The 6,486-nt window shown below is 44.6% G+C and overlaps 1 non-coding gene across 1 annotated transcript; it reads right to left on the bottom strand.

Annotated features, from left to right (window-relative positions):
- Positions 1-491: 491 nt before the first annotated feature.
- Positions 492-599, bottom strand: LOC130942570 (small nucleolar RNA R71). Its single transcript, XR_009071137.1, has one exon. It is a non-coding gene; the product is annotated as a small nucleolar RNA R71 (small nucleolar RNA).
- Between the last annotated feature and the right edge of the window lie 5,887 nt (positions 600-6,486).

Genomic DNA, 6,486 nt, shown 5'->3' with positions numbered 1-6,486 from the left:
AGAGGACCCTGAAGAGAAAGCTAAGAGAAGCCAAAGCACAACTCTCTTTAGAGGACCTGACCGAACTCTTCAAGGAAGAAGAACACATGGCAGCCAAAAACAACAACAATGTCAACAATGCAAGGAAGGTGCTGGGTGACTTCACTGCACCTACTCCTGATTTCTATGGGAGAAGCATCTCTATCCCTGCCATTGGAGCAAACAACTTTGAGCTTAAGCCTCAATTAGTTTCTCTAATGCAACAGAATTGCAAGTTCCATGGACTTCCAATGGAAGATCCTCATCAGTTTTTAGCTGAATTCTTGCAAATCTGTGACACAGTCAAGACTAATGGGGTTAACCCTGAGGTCTATAGACTGATGCTATTCCCTTTTGCTGTAAGAGACAGAGCTAGAATATGGTTGGATTCTCAACCCAAAGAAAGCCTGGACTCTTGGGAAAAGCTAGTCAATGCCTTCTTGGCAAAGTTCTTTCCACCACAAAGATGGAGTAAGCTTAGAGTGGAAGTCCAAACCTTCAGACAGAAGGATGGAGAATCCCTCTATGAAGCTTGGGAAAGATACAAACAATTAATCAGAAGATGTCCCTCAGACATGCTTTCTGAATGGAGCATCATAGGTATTTTCTATGATGGTCTCTCTGAACTATCCAAGATGTCTTTGGATAGCTCTGCTGGAGGATCTCTTCATCTGAAGAAGACGCCTGCAGAGGCTCAAGAGCTAATTGAAATGGTTGCAAATAACCAATTCATGTATACTTCTGAAAGAAATCCTGTGAACAATGGGACTAGTCAGAAGAAAGGAGTTCTTGAGATTGACACTCTGAATGCCATATTGGCTCAGAACAAGATATTGACTCAAAAAGTCAATTTAATTTCTCAGAGTCTGTCTGGAATGCAAAATGCACATGGCAGTACTAAGGAAGCTTCATCTGAGGAAGAAGCTTATGATCCTGAAAACCCTTCAATGGAAGAGGTGAATTACCTAGGAGAACCCTATGGAAACACCTATAATTCTTCATGGAGAAATCACCCAAATTTCTCATGGAAGAATCAAGAGAGACCTCAACAAGGTTTCAATAATAATGGTGGAAGAAACAGGTTTAGCAATGGCAAGCCTTTTCCATCATCTTCTCAGCAACAGACAGAGAGTTCTAAGCAGAATACTTCTGACTTAGCAACAATGGTCTCTGATCTAATAAAGACCACTCAAAGTTTCATGAATGAAACAAGGTCCTCCATCAGAAATTTGGAAGGACAAGTGGGTCAGCTGAGCAAGAAAATTACTGAACTCCCTCCTAGTACTCTCCTAAGTAATACAGAAGAAAATCCAAAAAGAGAGTGCAAAGCCATAACCATGGCCGAATGTGGAGAGGAAAGAGAGGAGGAAGACGCCACTGAGGAAGACCTCAGTGGGCGTGCACCAATCTCCTCTGAGTTCCAATGGGAATCTGAGGCTCAAATTGAGACCATAGAGATTCCATTGGACTTACTTCTGCCATTCAAGAGGTCTGATGAGTATTCTTCCTCTGAAGAGGATGAGTATGTCACTGAAGAGCAAGTTGCTAAATACCTTGGAGCCATTACCAGGGATTATGAGAGTTGTGAAAAAGTATTGTTCACAATTTCGCGCACCAAAGCAAGAAAGGAAAAATATCAAACCCAAAGAAGTGGAAGTAAATAAGCTTTATGCAATGAAAAGTTATGCCATAGAATATGGGTATCTTTGTTACATGACAGCTGCAACATGTAACTAGGATAATGTGTGAAGAGCAAGGCAAATCATTGTCATGTGATGCAAAGGTAGTATAAGCATGCAAGGAAGAAGCATGAGAAGCACACACCCTTAGGGACCATAAATGGAAAGCAAGCTAAGAAAATGTGAGTGAATGGATTGTGGAAAGTGGGGATGCACTCAAAAGTGATTGGTTGAGAGGCAAGGTAGTCACAATGAGTCCAAAATTCAAGTGTGCCTTTCATCGAACACCAGGCGTGCATCCTTGAAGTAGTATGTGATTATGTGAAAATGAGAGCAATGTAACATTCCACAATCCATTATTAATGATTTTAGTGCATATTGATTGCAAGGAAATTAAGCAACACCATTCATCTACTCATGTAAGTGAGTTTGAGACCCAAATGCTCATGAAGAATTGGATTGAAAGAGAGAAAAGAGCAAAGACATCCCAAAAAAAATATTAAAGAAAGAAGAAAGAAAAGAAAGAAGCTACCTAAAAGATGGTGCAACTAAATGATTAAGAATCACAAGAGATTATTGGACTAAGAGGGTAGCTTAGTATAATACCTTGTGAGATGGAGAAGGATATGGAAGAAGAAGTTGTAGTGTGGGTTGATGGAGGGTGAAGAGTTAATGTGGGGCCACCGGAGATATGTGATAGAAGGTGGTTGATGGGTGGTGGAAGGGGTGAGAAGGAGGAGGAAAAGTGGAATGAGAATGAAGGGGTAAGTGTGCCCTTTCTAAAGTTGGCGTCGATCACCTGCGCATGCGCGCACGGTGCGCGCTCGCGTAGGGAAGTGAGGTGGACATGGGGCGCGCGCGCGCACATTGCGCATGCGCGTCCATGCGCTTGGGCTGGCGGCACAGGAGAGGCACAGGGGTGGCATAACTCTCTGGCCGAAGTACCAGAGATTGCTTCAGGGTTTTTGGCGCGCGCGCACACAGTGCGCGCGCGCGTCAACGCGGTTGTGCCCCAGGCATGAGAAGGGCCTTGAGGGGGCTCAACTCTCTGTGAAGTGGCTCAGAGATGAGTGCAGAATCAAAGGGCGCGTGCGCGGCTGAGGCGCGCGCGCGCATTTCGTGCTCGCATTGTCTGGACGCGTGCGCGCACGCGGCAAAGGTGCTGGGCCGGTGGCTTAGCGTAGGCTTAAGAATGGCCTAACTCTCTGTAAGATGTACTAGGGGTGCAGCAAGGCAATCGGCGCGGACGCGCATAGTGCGCTTGCACGTCGATTGGCAGATTTCGCCCATGTGCGCGGACGCGCCATGTGCGCGCGCGCGGGGGCTTCCTATGCTTCAGGCATAGTCTTGGCATGGTGTGGGTGCAACTCTCGGATAAATGTATGGAGGGCTGTTATTCGCAATCCACGCGTCCGCGCACGGTGCGCGTCTGCGTAGATGACCGTTGAGTGCTTTAAGGAGCGTACGCGCCAGGTGCGCGCACGCGCAGAGGGGGTGCTTTTTCTGAATTTGCATGTGTTTACATCACTTTTGACATTTCAACCCCCTCCCCCCCATACAGCCACTTAAACACTATAGCAGGGCATTTTAATTGGTGAACTATCAATGAATTTTAACAAATGAAGGAGAATTGACATTAAAATCTAGCTAACAATCATGAAGTCAAGTGTCTATGTACAAAGCTCAAAGGAAGATCTTACCATGGTGTGGTGTCTCCCACCTAGCACTTTTGTTTAACGTCCTTAAGTTGGACTTTCTGTAGCTCATAATGCTTGTTCAAGAGTTGCATCCCTCAAGAGGAACATTTCAAATTCCTTGGAGTTCTTTCTTTGCTCACCATGATACAATTTGAGACGGTGCCCGTTTACCTTGAAGATGTCCGGGCTTGTTGGGTGGCGCAAGTGGTAGACCCCGTAAGGTTCTACTTTCTCCACTTGGTAGGGTCCATCCCACCTTGATCTAAGCTTTCCGGGTAGCAATCTCAACCTTGAATTGTAGAGAAGGACTAGGTCACCGGGTCGAAACTCTCTTCTCCTAATGTTCTTGTCATGGATGGCTTTCAACTTTTCCTTATAAAGCCTAGAGTTGTCGTAAGCTTCTAATCTCAAACATTCCAATTCCGCCAATTGAAGCTTTCTCTCTATTCCGGCCCCACCCAAGTTCATATTACACTCCTTTACGGCCCAGTAAGCTTTGTGTTCAATCTCCACCGGTAAGTGACATGCTTTACCATATACAAGCCGGAAGGGGCTCATGCCAATGGGTGTTTTGTAAGCCGTTCGATAGGCCCACAGTGCATCGGAGAGTTTGATGCTCCAATCTTTCCTATTCGGCTTTACAATCCTTTCTAACACATGCTTGATTTCCCGGTTAGAGACTTCGGCTTGGCCGTTTGTCTGAGGGTGGTAAGCCGTGGCGACTTTGTGGATGATGCCATATTTTCTCATGAGGCCGTCTATTCTTTTGTTGCAAAAGTGGGATCCTTGGTCACTTATGATTGCTCTTGGGGCGCCAAAGCGACAAATGATATTGTTCCTCACAAAAGAATACACAACATTAGCGTCATCCGTTCGGGTGGGGATTGCCTCCACCCATTTTGACACATAATCGACGGCTAACAAGATGTAGAGAAAGCCATTGGAATTTGGAAATTGTCCCATGAAGTCGATTCCCCACACGTCAAAGATTTCACAAAAAAGCATATTTTGTTGGGGAATTTCGTCCTTCTTGGAAATATCTCCAAACCTAATACATTGGGGACAAGATTTGCAATAGAGAGAAGCGTCTTTGAGAAGAGTTGGCCACCAAAATCCGCAATCAAGGACCTTTCTTGCCGTTCTTTGGGGACCGTAGTGACCACCTCCTTCGGAAGCATGGCAAGCGTCCAAGATTGCTTGGAATTCGGTTTGAGGTATGCACCGTCGCACTATTTGGTCCGCTCCACACCTCCACAAATAGGGATCATCCCAAATATAGTATTTGGATTCGCTTTTCAGCTTATCCTTTTTGTTTTTGTCAAGATTGGGAGGGAGAGTGTGTGAAACCAAATAGTTTGCTATTGGGGCGTACCAAGGAACCACTTCCGAGATTGCATGCAAAGCATCTAAGGGAAAGGAATTATTGATAGGAGTGGTGTCGCCTTTTGTGTGTTCGAGGCGACTTAAATGGTCCGCCACTAGGTTTTGGGAACCGCTCCTATCTTTGATTTCCAAGTCAAATTCTTGTAACAAAAGCACCCAACGAATTAATCTCGGTTTTGATTCCTTTTTGGCCAACAAGTACTTTAGTGCCGCGTGATTCGAGTACACTACTACCTTGGAACCAAGAAGATAGGCTCGGAACTTGTCCAAAGCAAAAACAATAGCTAGGAGTTCCTTTTCGGTAGTAGTGTAGTTGGATTGGGCTCCGTCTAATGTTTTGGAAGCATATGCTATGACATAGGGAATCTTACCCTCGCGTTGTGCTAACGCGGCTCCTATCGCATAATTCGAAGCATCACACATGATTTCAAAGGGTTGAGTCCAATTGGGTCGTCGTACAATAGGAGCTTGTGTTAATGCTACCTTGAGTTTGTCATATGCTTCCATACATTCCTTGCTCATCTCAAATTCGGTGTCTTTTTGTAGTAATCGAGAGAGAGGTAGGGCCACCTTGCTAAAGTCCTTGATGAATCTCCGGTAGAATCCTGCATGTCCAAGAAAAGAACGGACTTCCCTCTCGGAGGAGGGGTAAGGTAAACTAGATATGACATTTATTTTTGCCGGATCCACGGAGATACCTTCTTTTGAGACTATATGTCCCAAAACAATGCCTTGTTTGACCATGAAATGACATTTTTCAAAATTTAAGACAAGGTTTGTTTTGGTGCATCTCTCTAGGACTTTTTCAAGGTTACCTAAGCAATGCTCAAATGAATCACCATACACACTAAAATCATCCATGAAAACTTCCATCGATTGCTCTAGAAAGTCCGCAAATAGGCTCATCATGCATCTTTGAAACGTTGCCGGTGCATTGCATAGGCCAAACGGCATACGCTTGTAAGCATACGTTCCAAAGGGGCAAGTAAATGTGGTTTTTTCTTGGTCCTCTAGAGCAATATAGATTTGGAAGTATCCGGAGTATCCATCAAGAAAACAATAGTATGATTTACCAGCTAACCGATCAAGCATTTGATCGATAAATGGTAGTGGAAAGTGATCTTTTCTTGTGGCCGCATTCAACCTTCGGTAGTCTATGCATACTCTCCAAGAATTTTGCACTCTTGTTGCTATAAGTTCACCACTTTCGTTTTTGATTGTTGTCACTCCGGACTTCTTTGGCACTACTTGGACCGGGCTTACCCATTCGCTATCCGAGATAGGATAGATGATGTCCGCTTCAAGTAGCTTAGTGACTTCCTTCTTCACCACCTCAAGAATGGTTGGGTTAAGTCTCCTTTGAGGTTGTCGAACCGGTCTTGCTCCTTCTTCAAGGAATATGCGGTGCTCGCATACTTGGGGGCTTATTCCCATTAGATCCGCCAAACTCCACCCGATTGCCCTTTTGTTTTTTCTCAATACGTTCAGCAATTTTTCTTCTTGTTGAGGAGTTAACTCTTGTGCAATTATCACGGGTAGCTTTTGGGCTTCATCAAGGTATGAATACCTTAAGTGAGGTGGTAGTGGCTTCAATTCCATCTTTTTGTCATTCTTTGAAGTTTGAGTTTCCGGATGGTTTGTATGATGTGTGGTGTTTAGTTCGCTTGAACTTCCATTTGCTTCTTCAATCATGTACTTCTCATTTAACT

This window comes from Arachis stenosperma, chromosome 7, assembly GCF_014773155.1.
Source record: "Arachis stenosperma cultivar V10309 chromosome 7, arast.V10309.gnm1.PFL2, whole genome shotgun sequence".
Classification (NCBI taxonomy): domain Eukaryota; kingdom Viridiplantae; phylum Streptophyta; class Magnoliopsida; order Fabales; family Fabaceae; genus Arachis; species Arachis stenosperma.
The sequence above is the reverse complement of the archived record's forward strand: the minus strand, read 5'-3'. Positions and strand labels throughout refer to the sequence as shown.